Source organism: Enhydra lutris, unplaced genomic scaffold (assembly GCF_002288905.1).
Source record: "Enhydra lutris kenyoni isolate GAN:26980312 unplaced genomic scaffold, ASM228890v2 scaffoldscaffold22, whole genome shotgun sequence".
NCBI lineage: Eukaryota > Metazoa > Chordata > Mammalia > Carnivora > Mustelidae > Enhydra > Enhydra lutris.
Genome location: NW_019154106.1, coordinates 42,994,365 through 43,013,347, shown reverse-complemented (window position 1 = coordinate 43,013,347; position 18,983 = coordinate 42,994,365). Strand labels below are relative to the sequence as shown.

The 18,983-nt window shown below is 36.4% G+C and overlaps 1 protein-coding gene across 5 annotated transcripts in view; it reads right to left on the bottom strand.

Moving 5' to 3' along the window:
* The window catches only part of LOC111149639 (SRY-box 6), a 655,543-nt gene that overhangs the window by 384,694 nt on the left and 251,866 nt on the right, over window positions 1-18,983 (bottom strand). The gene's annotated exons all lie outside the window — the stretch shown is intronic.

Sequence of the window (18,983 nt, the reverse complement as noted above, 5' to 3'; positions counted from 1 at the left end):
TCGGGCTCTCTGCTCAGCGGGGAGCCTGCTTCCTCCTCTCTCTCTCTCTGCCTGCTTCTCTGCCTACTTGTGATCTCTGTCTGTCAAATAAATAAATAAAATCTTAAAAAAAAGACTCCCTTTCATTTTTTTGGTGCATTCATTTTTAAAGCCATTGGAACCTCCAAGAACACACTTTTTTGTGCCTGGGTGGCTCAGTGGGTTAAAGCCTCTGCCTTCAGCTCAGGTCATGATCCCAGGGTCCTGGGATGAACCCCGCATCGGGCTCTCTGCTCAGCGGGGAGCCTGCTTCCTCCTCTCTCTCTCTGCCTGCCTCTCTGCCTGCTTGTGATCTCTCTGTCAAATAAATAAATAAAAATCTTTAAAAAAAAAATCGTCAATGGTGTAAGTCATTAAGTCCCCTTATACCATTCTTAGGAATAAGGGAAATGTGCAAATTTTACCATTTCCGGCCTCACTTTTTAACTTTCTAAAACTTAACAAATAATGGCCTCTCATGAATGGAAGCCTACAGGCAATTGATCTGTGTAAAAGGGCACTTAAGTCCAAACACTTACAACGAAGAGGGTACTGCTGGGTAAAAGGCAGTAATACCAAATTAGAAAAAGAAACTTGACAAAGCATCTCTAAGGTTCTTTTTAAGAGGGTAGGCAATATTTAAGTAAGTTTTCTTAATGGAAAAAAAAGCTCAACTTATTATGTAATTTCCTAAAAATGAAACAGGTCCTATGAAATAGCAGTTTGAGGAAAGATGCCCAGCGATGATATCTGTTGTGTCTTGATGCATGTCACAGCAGCATAGCCATGGAGAGATGCGAGACAGCATTTCCCTAATGCAATGATTCTCAAACTTCAATATTTAGAATTCCCTAGCAAATATGTTAAAATGCAGATTCCCTCACCTCCCTCAACACCCCCAATGGAGGGGCCCAGGAATATGGTGTTTGATAAATACCCCAAGTGATTCTAATGTATAGGTCCTTTCATTCTGATGCATCCCACTTCAAGAAACACTGATCCCTATGAAAGCAATGAAATAAAAGTTTTGCCTGAATGCTATAATATGCATAGAATTATGAAAAATTTTAAGAAGGCTGGTTAGTTTTAATTTTTAAAAAAATAACATAAAGGAGATTACTTCTTTTGTTCTTTCTTATGAAAACAACCACTGTATAACATGACTGAGCAAATGAACATCACAACAAGCAGAGCATATGGGAACAGAGTTAGCATTAGTTCATTCAAAGGCAAGATACTAGAAGTTTGTTTTCTCTCAACCCCAACCTCAGTGGTACACCAAACCTACCAGTGAAGATAATTCTTGAAATATTATTTAAAAGGATCCCAGTCACAACAGAAGAACTAAAGCAACATTGATTCAGATTATCTAAAGAGCTTTTTGCTGGAAGTCAATTAAATACAATGCAAAATGATAGGCAGGTGCCTGAAAAAGCACACAGTGGTACAAAAATATAGTCATTAGGCAAAGTTTCTAGAAAACACAAGCAATCTTCACAAATTAAAAATATTTAATTAAGATGTTTCCATGTCTGAAGGGGTAGAAAAGTAAATATTAAAGACAAAACATATACAAGGTGATGGATGTCAACTAAACTTACTCTGGTAATCATTTCACAATACATACATGTGCCAAATAATTATGTTCTACACTTTCATATGTTATTTATCAAGTATATCTAAATAAAACTGGAAAAATGTTTTAAAATAAATATTGCCCAGATTTTTCAGAGGTTGTTAGTCAAAACAGATTTTCAGCAGTGGCAACAGAAAGACATTAGACTTAAATAGCCTTCTCATGGTAATGTGAATATATCAAACACACATAAATTTTTGAGCTTTCGTGCTTCATGTTCTTTTCCTCTAGAATGTCCTACATTCTCTTTGACTATTCACTCAACCCACTTCTCAAAGCTCAGATCAAATTGCATTTCATCCTTGAAGTCCTGCCTCACTATAGTGGGCCTCACTATCCTCCTACCCCCTGAACTACACATCGAAGCACATCAGAACCACACAACTTAGCATTTAATAATATACTGAAATAAATTATTCATTACTATTTTGCATGTTATTAGTCATATCTGCAACTAAATTTTAACACTTAAAGAATTGGGGCCAGGGCACCTGGGTGGCTCAGTGGGTTAAGCCGCTGCCTTCGGCTCAGGTCATGATCTCAGGGTCCTGAGATCGAGTCCCACAACAGGCTCTCTGCTCAGCAGGGAGCCTGCTTCCCTCTCTCTCTCTCTCTGCCTGCCTCTCTGCCTACTTGTGATCTCTGTCAAATAAATAAATAAAATCTTAAAAAAAAAAAAAAGAATCGGGGCCATGTCTCATGTTTCTTCGATATACCCCCAGCCAAGAGTGCCCAACAAAATGTTAAGTACATCATCAGCTGCTGAACTTGAAACAACTACTCACCAAATACGTCAAAAATAATTTAAAATATAAGGCTAAGAGTAAAGATTTGTTCTAATAGTGACGGGATTGCTTATTTAAGCAAAATATTGAAAACTGAAATATTTTTTAAAAAAAGGGATTCATTTAATAGAAGATGATATAGCTACACAGAGGAATACCACGCAGCCATTAAAAACAATATTATATATGGTGAAGACAGAGTTGTTTATAATGATGAACAATTACAGGCAACCTACATGACCAATTTTAGAGATCATTCTGAGGACATTAGGGCTTCATCCAGAGGGTAAAATGATTTGAAACTACTGAAAATCATATTTTTACAGAAAATGTAGTGATGTGGGAATATTCATAATGTATTGTTGGTAAAAAGTAAGTGAGTAAGAAACATCAATATACATTTTTTTTTTAGAAAAAATTATGTACAGAAGAAAATACACCAGAATTTCCAACAAAACATAAATGGTCCTCTGAGTGTTGGGATAATAGGTAGCTTTAATTTTCTTTTTGAAGTTATCCATATTTTGCAAATGTTCTATTACAAATACTCCTTTTAAACAGAAAGTAAATATTGTTGCCAAGACTGACTATGAATACCAAAAACATGTTGTAGAAATAATTCATTTACAAAGAAAGACATATTAAATGGGAAAAAGGATATATTGTATCATTTAGTACATGGCCCTCTTGAAGATGTCTAGAGAGTTAGTGTATTATAATCTCCCTATATTGAACCCAGAAAAAAATAACCAAGCTTTCTTTCCTTGGCATTTTTGCAGCCGAAGGTTCTCAAATAATATTTTCTAACAAATTTAATTATGTAAAAAGGAATCCTTGCATCAACTGAAATCTAGATCCTTATCATTATCACCTATTGTTTCCCATTTGCCCTCAAAAGATACACCAAATCAATATATTTCCTCTTCCGTGTTAGAGTTACTCAAATTCTGAAGGGAGGGATTGAATTAATAGTTCTTTTCTAGGGGACACCCCTCCAGTTTCTACATCCATTTCCTATTTGACATGGTTTCCTGACCCTTTGTCTCTCTCCTTTGATTCACTCCAGTTTCTAGATGCTGTTGTTAAGATGTGTTGCCAAGAACTGAATACCAAAGTTCTGTATCTTTGTTTTCAGCAAGAACAAAGTAACAGTCAGGAGGTTATGCAGCTTCCCTCATGTCACACAGGTAGAACTGGCAGAACTGGTTTAAAATTCAAAGGTAGGTTTTTTGTCTCCAGATCCAGTGCTTTTCTCCTTCCATAGCACTATAATAAAATCGCTCTCACCAGTAAAAGATGCCATAATTCCAATAACATGAACCTTCTAAATCTTTTTGTTACCTTGCATTGCCAGAGAGGAATTTTACCTACGTTGAGACAGGAATTCCATTTTGTTATTAGCCCTAATCCAATACCAAGATGCACCTTGAATTGGTTATCTCTTGTATAAAAATCACCCTAAAACGGTTCTTAAAACAACTATAACCATTTATCTTCAATGGCTTCTGTGAATCAGGAATTCGGGAGAATCTGGTCTGGGTGGTTCTGTCTCAGGGTCTCCCACGAGGTTGCCAGTAAGTCAGTGATTAAGGTTGGAGTCATCCCATAGACTTGTTTATTCACAAATGTGAACCCTTCAAGAATCTGGGGCTGGAAGCCAGCATTTCTTGGACATTTTCTTCCACCTCTGTGTGATCTCTTCACGTGATCTTTCCTCTCCAGGATTTGAGCTTCAGACTACTTAGACTTCTTACGTGGTAGATCAGGTCTCTAAAGGTGCAGGCCCCCAAAAAGAGCCAGACAAAAGCTGTATCACTATATCTAACCTAGTCTGGGGAGTCACGCCGTGTAACTGTCAGCGCAATCTATTCAACAGTAAGTCACCAAGGCTTGCACATAGTCAAGAGGGTGGGACTTAGACCCCGCCTTTCTACAGGGTGCTTATAACTACATCCTCAAAGAGTTGTTGTAAGAAATGAATAATATATAAAGCCCTTAGGACACTATCACCTAACTACTCAACATACAGTAACTACTCATTATTAAACATCAAACATCTTGTCGAAATAATTGTCTTGCGTTTCAATTTTTAATTCTGAAAACCCAGTCGTGATGACCACTGACACCTTTTTTAGGTTCTTTCTTATTCTCATTCATCTAAGTATAATAATAAATACTAAATGACATTACTCTCTTCAATATCAATGCTCAAAAATCACCTCCTTTATAAAGTCATCCCAAACTAATTCCATCAAGATCTGACCCCTCGCAAAACTCCAGTACCCTTAGCATTTGCAGCTAGCTTTTTCCAGGTCTGCTTCCTATCAATTCCCACTTGACCTAACTGCATCTGGATTATCTCCACTCTGTCCCAGAGCAGCTGTAGTACACTACTGCTCTAATTTGTCTGGGTTGCCAACTGCACCTTGACCGGGAATATGAACCGGCAGTCATTACTGCACAGAGGAGAGCTACAGGCTGCAGTTGCATAAGTCAGATAAGATGTAAGGAACTGAAACAAGCAGAGACCATAGGTCAGGAATGGACTCTTGCCCTACATAATAGAGTTGAAACACACATACAGGTAGAAGTCATTGCTGCTGGGAGAAATGACTGGGAAATGGCCTCTCTAAGCCGCTGCATAAATCAACTTCCCTACATACTGTCCAGGGTAGCTGCAGGGACAGAATATTAGCCTCTTTCCCCCTTTCCTCCACCCATTAGTGAGGCTACATTAAATGTGCTCCCTCTTATTGCATTGAATGCTGTCATTTTGTTTTTGCCTTTGTTTCCCATTTTAGTTATACTGTCTTACCAATTACAGCTTTATCCTCACTCGAGTCTACCCTCCCTCCAGATAAGATTTATTGGGATACCAAATTATAAGTTTGTCCCTGATTTCTGACAACCCCCAATCTATAGCAAGCTTCTGTTTCCTTAAACCCTATCCCAAATCACTCCAACAAAGCCCAAATCCTAAAAAATGTTCTTTTGAATATTCTCTTACTGAGACATTTGATGGTTCTCCGTGGTGTGTGTTCTCCCTATTTTAATGTATCATAAACCCAATTTGTTCAACAACAGGTGTGTCCCTGGTAGTCTTTAAATTAAGGAAATTAATGGGATACAATGGCTGTAAAGAAATTATACACAATAATAAAACCAACTAAAAGTTGTTTTTGTTTGATTTAAATCACTGTGTACTAGCAACTCAGCCACGTCATGATCACTCTTCTCTGTCAGAACAGATGGCTCCACCCCCCCTTTTGTATGCACTGCATTTTATATATTTCAAGTTTCTATTAAGCATTCAAGTTATATCACACAAATTTATACATGCAAGTATTGTAATATAGTATATTAAGTTATATGTAAGAGCTAGATATGAACTGCTTTTTCCTATTCCCCACTCCAAACAACTCTTTTTTGATGGGCCAAAAACTACCTGCCATTTGTGTTGTGTAAGACACATACTACTTCAGTATTAGTGGGTGACTGACAGATAAAGCTTTACTTAATCTAGGTTCCAATAACTTCTTGCTAACAAAGGAAATCTAACATTTTTAATATGCCGAAAACTAAATTGCTAACATTCACAGGTTCTTTCTCAAAGAAAAAAGTGTGTTTTTTCTCCAACGTGACATATTTCAGGGGAAAGCATTGGTTTAAAGAAGCTTATATAAATGAAAATACTGAATTTGGTTCCAATTAACAACAGATTATTCCTGATAAAACTATCAGTAATTCTAACAGAAAAACAAGGTTTTCTATTCTTTTTCTCTTTTATTAAAGCTGATACTTGGTAGAATATATTAGATTTATATAGCATTCTCAAAGTTGGAACAACATCCTGCCACTTTACACAACTATTATATTGTTCAATAACAATAAATTTATTCATGATGTGTCAGAATATAAATTCATCACCAATATTTGCTAAAGTGTCATGATTTCTAAAGTCTAAGAAATGAAAGCTATTGTTTTTAAAGTGTCATTTTGATTCAAAGAAAAACAAATTATAATAGTAAGTTTTTAAAATGTCCTCATCACTATATTTAATAAGTGGATGCAAAATACAAAAAAAAAAAAATATTAAAGTCTCCAAACCTGTCAAGACAAGTACATAGAAAAGCTTTGCCTCATCTATACACTATCAGCCTCACAAAGAGAATCAAAATCTCAAGATTCAAAGGTCCTTAAAAATCTAATTGCTTAGGGGGTGCCTGGGTGGCTCAGTGGGTTAAAGCCTCTGCCTTCAGCTCAGGTCATGATCCCAGGGTCCTGGGATTGAGACCCACATGCGGGGGGGGGGGGGGGGGGGGGGGGGGGGGGGGGGGGGGGGGGGGGGGGGGGGGGGGGGGGGGGGGGGGGGGGGGGGGACTCTGCTCAGCAGGGAGCCTGCTTCCCTCTCTCTCTCTTCCTACTTAATGATCTCTGTCTGTCAAATAAATAAATAAATAAATAAATAAATTTTTTAAAAAAATAATGAAAAATTTTTAAAAATCTAATTGCTTAATCCCATCTAGTACTTGAATCCCTATGGTAGGGAAGAAAAAGATGGTATAATAGTTAACAGAATGCAGGCTCTCTGGGCCAGCTTTTGTAGTTAAGTCACAGCTTTTCTACCTACCTCCCATATAACCCAGGCAAGTTAACTAACTAACTTCTCAGAGTTGAGAATATTTTATGACTTTTTGCTAATAGAATGGCAAGAGGACCTTTAAGGCAGACAGGTCTGATGGTGAATTTACCGACACATGGAGCAGTGTCAGGTCCAGCTATTAGCAGATTTGTGTGCCTACTAACTTTAAGCAGTTAACTTTCATCTGGCAATTCATTAGTATTCAAATTACCACATGATACTCAAACAACACTACCAGGCTAGGTTGAAATGGACTAAGACAATTTTAACTTTGAAGCCAAGAAAGTTAAAAGTAGCAAGAGACTTGGTGAATACAGTTCAAATCTTTCATTTTTGAGATGAGGAAATTGAAGTCCAAAGATATAAAGTGACTTCCCTAAGGTCACACAGCAAATTAGCGACAGAGATAAACATAGGCCTTCTATGAAGCAACATCCTTTCCTCTAAATTATGTTTCCTCTAAATAACCTCAGGGAAAAATTTCCACTAAATCAAGAATTTTTTTGTTTATTTGTTTGCTTTTTACAATTTGAGGCACTGGGGAATAAGGGGTGTGATTATGCAGAAGTTGGAGAAGTATAATTGGACAAGTTCTTACAGAGCAACTTTCTATGCATAGAGAGTCTCAAATGATTCCACAGAGCTCTTCTTACAAGATAACTACTTACTCTAGTGTCAAGTCTATTATCCTCATGCTCTCCTCCTTTGCAGTTGTTTTCTCTTCCTCCCCATTTGAGAGATACCAGTGCACTTATGAAAATAACTGTGTATTTTTTATATATAATCAGCAAAGCAGCCTGTATGCTTTAAATGAACTGAAGGCTATGGTGGATGCTTAAATTACATACACACCACTGGATCCAGGTATCAGTCAGCTCACCAGGAACCCATTTTGCATAACTATCATCCAAATGAGGAATAATAAAGAGCACTTTGAAATAGTGGACAAACCCAGACATCAGAATTATGAAGTGGAAACAAAGGAGGTGATGTAAAAAACCTCCCTAACCTGTACCAAAAATAGGTAAATAGCCTTGAAACTAGGACAGTCAAGGACCAGGGACCTGTTGTAGGACACTAGCTCAGAATGAACAGGGAAGAGGAGGGCTGGTAGCATGACATAAGTAGTCTGTTGAAAGGTGATTTAATCCAGCTTCTAGGAAACCTGTTTGTAATTCAAAACAGAAACTGGGGTCATTGGAGGAGAAGGGGATCTACCATCATTCAAGGGTATCAGAGTAGCTTCAGAAAAAAACGGGACTTAAAACTTTTAGGAAAAAGGTAAGGTAGTTGGGATTCAGTAGGAAAAGGTAATGGTATGGTAATTAAGCACCCAGGAACAAATATTGGTATGATAATTAACTATGTCTTGGTTGTCTATCTAAAAATGATGAGACTGGGGTCACATTAAAAAAAGCTCGGAGTACATACTTTCTATCTCACAGATTTTTTTTTTTTTTTTTTTTTTTGGAGAGAGAGAGTGCATGTGCCTACACAGTGTGGGGAGGACAGGCAGAGGGAGAGGGAGAGAATCTCAAGCAGGCTCCATGGTCAGAGCAGAGCCTGACACAGAACTCCATCTCATGACCCTGAGATCATGGCTTGAGCCAAAATAAAGAGTCTGACACTTAACTGACTGAGCCAACCAGGCGCTCCACAAATCTTAATTTTAAGAAGTACCCAAGCCCAATCAAGGCCTATCAAATCCATTTGTTAATAGAGATTTTACTCTATTAACAGTGATATCCTTCCATGGCCTTGTTTACCCAAAGAAGAGCAACTAGAGAACAAATTGCTCTCTCTGTCATACATACTGAGTGAGCCCTCATGACTGCTCTGGGACTCAAATAGCTCCCCTCTTCACTGGCTATTGCCCAGAAAGGGTCCCAATTTAGAAAACTCTACCACAAAAGCCTTCAAATCTCCTTCTAATACATCAAATCCATGTAATGGCTTAATATGAAACTCTCTGTAATCCAGAAATTTTAAAATAATATCTCCAGCTCTCTGACTTAAGTTTTTTACAGACAGAACAAGTACAAAGAGACTAAAAATGATACCTCAGAGGTTATGTTGCTAATAAGGCATCCATCTATCTATTTATATCTATCTATCTATCTATCTATCTATCTGTATTTACATTTCCAGGAAAAGGGAAAGTAGGCACAAAAATGTCACTAATTTACCACAAGGCAGCAACAAGAAGTCTAATTCTGTCATCAGGTGTCCCCAATGCCTGGAAGCTATGCATTGCTCTACCTGAAGGCAGCACGCAAACTTGAGTTGATGGCTCAGTTACAATCATAAAATCCATGTTTTTTCTCTTCTCAGGGCTGGGAGGTGGAGGTAGATGAGTAGGGAGGGAAGGTATGAATTTATATTTTTCTAATTTCCAAATACCCAAAAACTCAGATTCAGATTCATTCCTTGCTCTACTGTGTCATTGCTCATGGATCCAAGGGAAGGGTAGCCAAAAGGACAGCTAAATTCTAATCTTACTGTAAACTTCAAAAAGTTAAATAAATAAACCATAATCAACTTCACATACAAAATATATCAGCATAAGAACAAAACAAAAAAAAAATGACAGAGGTAACTTCGGTAGAAGCATACAAGAACAAAATAATTAATATAGTTGAAGGCCACGTACTAACTCTGAATTCAGGAGCAAAAATTTATTCCAATTTGTTCATGGAATATACTAGCTTAACCCTGGAAAACACAATCCTCATGTAAAGAGCTACTAATTTACTACTAAAGCTAACCAAAAAGTTCCTAAATAATAGTAATTGCAAAAAAAAAAAAAAAAAAAAAAGGCAGCTCGTTTTGTGTGCCCCAAGGTAAATGAATCTCTCCTATATAACACCATAATCCATCTATGCTTAAATGAGGGCACATTTCTTCCCAGAAGTTTGATGAACTTGAGAATACTGTATTCTAGGTACTCTCAGTACACCAGCAGTGAAAAAAAATCAGAGTTAAATTATAATGAAAGCAAAAGTTTACAAAATAATTCCCAATCATTTTATTAAATAAGGTTTTCCATTTTCTAAGATGTTAATGAAATATAAAGAAGATAAATGAAATGTATAAATATTCATTTCTAATTTTTACCTGATTGTAAAATTTTATTAGCAAAGGTTTGTAATTTATACTTTGGATTCCAGAATGTGGTTTACACAGAGATATATTATTGAACTCAATTTGCATCACCCAGAAAAATAATGCCTAGAGGTCATGGGAATGCAGTAATACCAAAATAATACTTAAAAGGTTAATAGTATAAAAAATAAATGTCATCACACTGAAAGCTATATTAACAAAAGCAATAATGGCTTGAAGTCGTTCTTCTTTTAAAAGGTTACATTTCTCTTGGAAAGCAAGGAAAACTTCTTATTGCAGAGGACAATCAAACAGTGGGATAATTTGCATATCAAGATAATTAAGGCACATTCATTAGATGTGTTCAAGAAAGATTAGATATGTTCATGTAAGGAACAGAGTAGGTGCTTTCCTGCTTAATAAGCAGGTGGTTTAGTTCAATAATCAAAGAGAGCCCTTTCAATGTCATCTCCGAATGATTCATTATGTTAAAGTTGCCTTTATGGAAACCAACCCTCCCCAAATTAGTGTAAGAAGGTAAAGCAGGAGGAGTGAAAACTATAATCCCAGCTTCCTCCTTCCAAAGCAAAATGTTCCCTGTCACAGGCACCACCATCTTCTTCATGCTGATATACAAGAACCTTAAGATTCATATCTCATTCTAATCATGAAAAGTTCAAATTAGTCACATAAAACACTGCACGCTATATAATATATACACTGCTTTCTACAACATGTTGCTTCAAAGCCTTACAGGAATGTGCAGATTTCATTATTCCAGTTATCATATTTCATTATAGTGATGTACCCAGATCACCACTAAGTAAGAAGGAATTCTATACAAGAAAGTATGCATTAATCAGAACCACCTATAGACAGTGGAGTTCTGCTTTAATCAGAAAATTATTGGTCTTTAATCAGAAAATTATGACATCAGCTTCCATTGATTAATACTGACCAGTCTGACAAGAAGCCTATCTTAAAAAAACAAACAGAAATCTTCTGAATCCATCCAGAAAATAAAGCTATCTGGAACAGGCCTGGCTCACTCAAGGTGTTCTGCTAGACTACATCATCCCAGTTTTTCTATTAATAACCAAGTCTTATTTTAAATAATTATTGGAAACTGACCTTTTATAAGTGTTGGAAATACTATAGAACTCAGGCTGTACTTTGGTCATGAAGGAATGTTTGCATATGGACAGTAGAGAGGAAAAAATCAAACCACAGGAACAGCCCCGGCATCATGGTGAGGTGCACACTAGCAGCTTATTGGTGAAAGAAATAAGAACAAAATATTTAGGAAGCATAAAGATATCACCTAAAAATGAAGCACATTAGGGAAATATTGGTTGAATCCCAGGAAAAAATAATCCTTATGAACATGAAGGAATGCTGTAAATTGTAAGTGAATGCCAGTCATGGAGTTTGCTAAGAGATTCATGTTATAGTCAGTGCTCTGCAAACTCCAGTCACTGGCTCTCATACAGCCTGAAAGATTAAAATAAAAATAAACATGGCATATCTTGTCTCCTTGAAAATATTCTGTATATACAGTTTTATTATACTGAAAAAAAAAAAAGATGCGAGGGCCTGATTTTCCTTGAACTGTCAAAATACAAAAGAAATGCAAAAAATCTTTCCACAGATGTAGCGAAGTACTGGATTTTTATATTTTGGCAGGTGCTCAATATGCAGCCCACATAATCACACGTTAATGACTGGAGTGTGTTAATCAGCACGCATACCTGATTCTTTCTTGCCCAAGGGGGAAAAAAGCCAAGTATTCCAGAGCATGTTAGTGTTTCTCCTTTTGATAAAGATTTTGATAATATGCTTGGTAAGAAAACTTTTCCAAAAAGTATATTTAAAGCTATATTATATCATTAAGGTTAATAATAAAATAATTCCAATTTCCATAAACATCAAGATATTTTCAATATCTTATTTTCAAGTAATCATTCTGCTTAATTTAAAGTACCCAGATTGGGGTGCCTGGGTGGCTCAGTGGGTTAAAGCCTCTGCCTTCAGCTCAGGTCATGATCTTAGGGTCCTGGGATCGAGCCCCACATCGGGCTCTCTGCTCAGCAGAGAGCCTGCTTCCCCCTCCCTCTCTTTGCCTGCCTTTCTGCCTACTTGTGATCTCTGTCTGTCAAACAAATAAACAAAATCTTTAAAAAAAAAATAAAGTACCCAGATTTAGGAAAGTTTTTTTAAAGATCTACACTTTTTAATAGCAGGAATGAAACAGTGTACACAACCAGGGTATGGAAATGCCAAGATGATCAATGTGTTAACATTAGACAACAGTAGTTGTCTATTTCGCTAACCAGACCAGGCAATAAAATATAGTTTTACTTTTTGGTTTAAATTGTAAGCACATTCCCATCATTAAATTTCTGAGAGAGGTTTAAAAAGAGACTACTGAGTGCTAAGCACAGTTTCAAATTTACAGAAAATGGGAAATCTCCCACAAGGCTCCCTGGAGAAGGCTATTTCATGACTCAGCAGACAAGGGAGGACATTTTTCACTTGTTACCAGAAGTACAGGTTTGAAATGTACTTAAATTGAATGAATTCCAAAATTCTAAAATGAGAGGAGTGGTAACTAAATTTTCTAGGAAGTGTAAACCTTGCTATTTTATGGATTATTTTCTAGTGCTTCATAGACCAAGCAGGTACCAAAAAGATGCACATGAACCTTGCCTTTGGTGTTAAGACTATAAAATAGGTCCAGGCGAACTGGTGGGCTCCACTACACTTTCTAAAGCACAGTCTCAATAAAAGTGAGAAAATAAATTTTATTTGGGTGCTACTTACTATCTTAAATGACTAAATCTTAACAACTCAAGTTTTTAAAATCTTTTAAAAGCTTACAAAATTAGAAATCTTCTAAAATTCCATCACAACACAAATCATCACTGAGAAGGATTAAATCCTCACACAAATTCCTGGACTATGTTATCATGTAATGACAACAGCTCCAATCCCAGTCACAGTACAAAGTTCACATCAGAATTTTTATGACTCAAAGTGAACTACATAGAACAGTCCAGAAGTGATTAACAATTTCTTTTGTTTTGCTTAGTTTTTAAAAAAAAATTTAAATTTTTTTGAATTTCAATAGCATTAGTAATTTCTCTTTTCTTATTATATTAGTCACCATACAGTACATCATTAGTTTTTGATGTGTGTTCCAAGGTTCATTGTTTGCGTATAACATCCAGTGCTCCATGCAATACATGCCCTCCTTAATACCCATCACCAGGCCAACCCATCTCCCCACCCCCTTCCCTTCTAAAACCCTCAGTTTGTTTCTCGGAGTCCACTGATTAGCAACTTCTTTGGACTAAAAGCAAAAACGTCAGAAAGGAGAAATTGTTTGCAAGCAAGACAGTATTATTCCTAATATTTATTAAATATCTCAACATGCCTATTACTATTTTCTTTCAATTACAACAAAGGTCATTATTGGCAGTTTTATGTACAATGAAAAAGTATTTTTAAAACTTTTCTAAAAATAAAATTTATTCAGGGGAATTTAAGTAGGTCTCTAAAATAAGAAGCTCTGATATTCTGGGGCTCAGGGTCCAGTATGGTTATTTTTACTTAATTACATTAGTAATTAAAAGCCAGATGCATATAATCTCATCTTGACTTGAATTATATATCAATATAAGCATGCATGTAAGTGCACAGATGTACATGTGTATAGAAGATCTCACTTAGAATCTTGTCATTTTGTGGATCTTGTAAGAGATACTCTTGGTATCCTGCCCACATTCCCGTGGCCTACCCCAGAGGTCACATGCAAACAGTTTCATCTTAAGGAAAAAGCTTCTGCCTCTGGGGCCATTCTCTGTCCAGGAGCAAACCTACCCCCTACCCCCCATTCTTGGTCTTAGCAATTTCATTTCCTGTTCATTCTTGACTAAATTTCTGCCCACACAACTAAAGCCATGCCCACACGGCTTAAAATATTCTCCTCACCTTCTGTGTGAATCTTCCCTTCTTTAGAATCTATGAGAACTCAAAGAATAACCTAACTGTTCACTCTTCCCCATAGCATCAAATTCTTACCAGTACTACTGCCGTAGTTTTCCTACTAGGTATCCTTGTTTCTGCTGTTATCTCCCACAACCAGTGTGCTGCAGAGCAGCCAAAACACATAAATCAAATCATATTAGTCCCTTGTTTAAAATCGTCCAATGACTTCCTCTTGAACTTGAAGTCCAAACATCTCACCATAGCCCACAATACCCCAAAGTCTCTGCCATCTGCCTGCCTCCTTGATTTCATCTCATACCATTCCCTCCCTCACCCACTCCATCCCAGCCACTCTGTTGTTTTCTATTATTCAAATACACCAACCAAAATGGCTGTTGCACGTACTATAAACTCTAACTGGGTGTCTTCCCCCCAATTTTTGCATAGTTGGTTCCCTCTCATTCGAACATCAACTCAGAAGTCACCCTCTCAAAGAGCACTTCCAGACTGTTTAGTTGTTCTTGATCACATTTTATTTAATTCTCTTTATTCCACTTATCATTGTCTGAAACTGGCTCACTCTGTGCAACTTCTTTATTGTCTGTCATACTACTAGAATCTAAGTTCCATGATAGCAGAGTTCCTTACCCTGCTTAGAACTTAGTAGGTGCTATATACTCAAGTAATCTTCAGCAGATAATCATTACACAGTGTTGTACTTCCAGTCACTAAATATAACCACCAAATATTCCTTCGTCCTTGTTAACACTGAAAAGAATGATATACTACACATTTTTTCCATGAAAAAATTATGTGAATTTATTCCTGTCTAATGAATCAGTCCTATTGGGAACAAAAACACATTTCAAGAGACAATGTCAATATTCTTCTGGAAAAAAAAAAAAAAAGTACCGGTACGTTGGTACACTCATATCATAACGAAAATAGTAGTGGCTGTGTGTAATAAATGATAAAGGACGGTGAATTTTTATTTACACTAACTTTTCAGCCTTCAAATGGAATTTATCAATTAACATAGCACACTAAACTTAAAATCAAGCATTGGGGCATCTATAACATAAGTAATTATAATTAAAATCACAATCCAAACTTCTTAATCTCAAATTGGCCTCTGAATTCCAATCTCTAAAATCTCTAGTCTCCTTTGCTTTATGCCATAATGAACACTTTCCTTTGTTTGAAACTGAGTGGTCTCTAATTTTTTGGAACACCACATCAAAATGATCAGAATTTCAATATTTCAAGATTTTTTTTCTAATCAGGAAGTGCGGATTAGTGGAACTTCTCTGCCTTGTCTTCACCATCTCTTACAGTAAAGCTCTTCTGTGGTCTTGATATTTCAAAGTAAAACCTTCCTGAACCCAGCAGATAAGAAATTTTTAGTGCCTGTTTCTAACTATTCACGAGTGAAGACCCGTTACAAAAAGTAAATAACAATGGAAACTGAATAGGTACTAGTAGAATTATTGTTGTTGTTTTTTACTTTTACATTTTATTTCTCCACAGCTATTTTATGGGATTCAATTACAGTGGGTAATGAGTATTATCCATTGATGAGAACTACCAAGTTTTATTTAACTTCATAACAATACTTTTGGATGTCATATTTATTTGAAAGTAAAATGAGGTAAAGTGTTTATTAAATTTTGCTTTAGTCAAAGTCTCCCCCACCACACACACACTCTATATGTAGGTTTGCAGGACTGCCCAGAAACCGAAAATCCTTCTATTGCTTCTCTTCCTTGTAAAGAAAAATTGGTTGGTGATATGATACTCGCAGTGTAAGTCACTACAGGTCTGATGCTACAGTTGTTACGCATTATTGAATCTATCGAATGAAAAGGGAGCACAAAGGGAATTTCCAAATGCAGCTGCTATTTCCCATTTGTTAAATCCTTTTATTATACCATATAAGTACACAGCTGGGAAATACTATAGAGTGGGAGTTAAAACAAAATATTTTGGCTTCCAGACATTCAGAATACACAAAGGCTCCAGTGGAAAGCAGTGCTTGATATCAAAAGAGAGTGAAAGTTTGAAAACATTTCCAGCAAATATGATTTCTTTTATACTAATATATAACATATTTATAAATTTAAACTATTTTATACTACCATAAATCCCTCTTAATGTTAGTTTGGTAAGCAAATTATTAGTATCTATTTTCTGACAAAATTTTAGATCATAAAACTTTGAGAATAACTCACTGAAGCAAACTGGCACTTGCCAAAATACAAACAAATTTTACTAAGGAAAATAAGTAACATGTTCTCTGAAGAAGTAAAATTTGAAGGATATTATTTCTGTCTCAACCTATATTTTTCAGTGTCATTATTTTTATTGTCCATGACTATATTTGGCATAAGTGGCAAAATAGATCTTGAATCCACCCCTTCTCTATATCCCATCTACCTCTACACTAGCCCAAACCACTACCATCACTTACTTGGACTTCCTTTTTTATTTTTTATTTTTTTTTTTTAAGATTTATTTATTTATTTGAGAGAGAGAGAGAAAGAGAGAAACAGCATGTATGAGCAGGGGGGAGGGGCAGAGGGAAAGGAAGAATCTCAGGTAGACCCCCTGCTGAGCACCGAGCCTGACAGGGGAATCCATCCCACAACCCAGGAGACCCCTACCTGAGTTGAAACAAGAGTCCTTGGATGCCCAACTGACTGAGCCAACCTGGCGCCCCTTACCTGGACTTCTGAAGTAGGCTCCCCACAGGTCTTGTTCCTTCACTCTTGTCTCCCTCCCATCTATTCATACTATAGCCAGAGTGATCTATCTGCAGTGTTTTAAAACCCTTCAATGGTTTTTCATTGCACTTAGAATCAAACATCACTTCCATAACATTATCTCTATGATCTTGTTGGATACAGCCCCTACCTGTCTCTCCAACAAGATCTGAAGTTACACTGCATCTTCACTCGTTTATACTCTAGCCTCAAAGACGATCTTTTTATATATATATTTATTTATTTTTTAGAGTGAGAGAGAGAACAAAGGGAGAGGCAGAAGCAAAGTGAGAGAGAGAATCCAAGCAGGCTCCCCACTGAGCCTGAAGCCTGACAGGGGTCTTCATGTCACGGCCCCAAGACCACGACCTGAGCTGAAACCAAGAGTCAGACACTTAACCAACTGGCACCCCAAAGACTATCTTTCCACGCTCAGCTATATTTTTCTCACCTCAAATATGTCACACATGCTGTTCCTTCTGCTATTTTTATTCTTTCTTCTATTCTTTGCCTGGCTAGTTCCTATCATCCTTGGGTCAGAGAAGGCATTCCTATCCCTCTATGGCTTATCTCATTATTTCTCACATAGCATCCTGTTCTTTTTCTTCCTAACACATATCACAATTTTAATTATCTATTTATGTATGTATATTTTTTTAATTTCTGTCTCCTCTCCTAAATATAAGTTCCAAGAAAGCATCATCTTGCAAGTTTTTTCACCACAGTACAGCCAGCACTTAGTAGCATGCTGAGCCCAGAGAAGGTGCTCTATAGTAAACACTTGATGAAATAAAGATAAAACATGGGTCTACTATCTTCTTGAAAAGCCAGTAGCAGGGACTGGATATCTGTGTCACCCTTGCTATCTTGGAGGTACAAAAATGATTCAGTTCAATCAGAAAAGCAGACTTTTGGTCTTTTAGCCTTGCCTTTTTATACTCTCCTCTATCCCCCATGCAAGAAAATACATCTTCCACTGGAGCTATCTAACTGTATAAATGACAACGTCTTACGAACCAAAGTCTAGAAAAGTCTTATCTTTCCTTCCATTCACTTACTTTTCACCTGCTGCTTCAGGGTACTAGCTGTGTCTGCAAAATCAGCTAAAAAAGAAGAATGTCTGCCTCCAAAATTTATAAAATCAAGTCTTTGACATTAAACATTAAGCACAGAGCAAGAATTTAAATACATTTTATCAATAGTAAAGGCGTTTTTAAATATTACCTTATTGTTATTAAAGAATAAAACTTTTCCTCACAGCCCACTTAAAATGTCTTTCATTAACATAACCAAAAGCTAAAAAATGCAAAATAGGTTGTCAATTCCCAATCTAATAAAATATGTTAAGGTTTGGTCAGTTCTAGACGCTAAAAAACCGGGTATTTTTGTTTTAAACTAGACAATGCCACTTACTGTGGCTTCTGTTTCAATGATTAGAGACAGAATTTCACATGGGAAAGCTGGCTAAGATACTGCATGTATCTGATGTTGCTGTTTCTACCTTCAGGGAAAACTCCCGTAGTCGGCTGACTGATACTCAGGAGCTTTGCCCGTCCTTTTGAAATTAATATACAGGCACATAAGTGAGAAAAGCTTTATTATAAATCAAAAATGACCATTAAAAATGACAAATATCTGCATTTCCCCACTGAAGATATATTCACCATATGACGTCATTCATAGACATGTTTGCTTAATATATATTTCAACATTAATACACAGCCACACTTTATTTGATTATACTTACTTTGTGTCATTATCAAGTTTGCCACCTTATTAAGAGATTCAGAGAATAAGATAACCAAACCTACCCCCAAATTAAATTAAATATCTTTGGCAAGTTGACCTAATAATGGATAAAAACTAAATCACAAACCGTTTTCCAATTTTTCCCAGTTACTAGTGTATTAGTAATATTAATAATATATACATGCTTGTTTCATGATCTAAACACAAGTAACTCTATGATATGCATTTTGAGCTTTTTCTAGAACACCTATTTGTGATGAGGCCATACTAACAGACACACTTAAGGACAGCGGCCAGATTTTAAA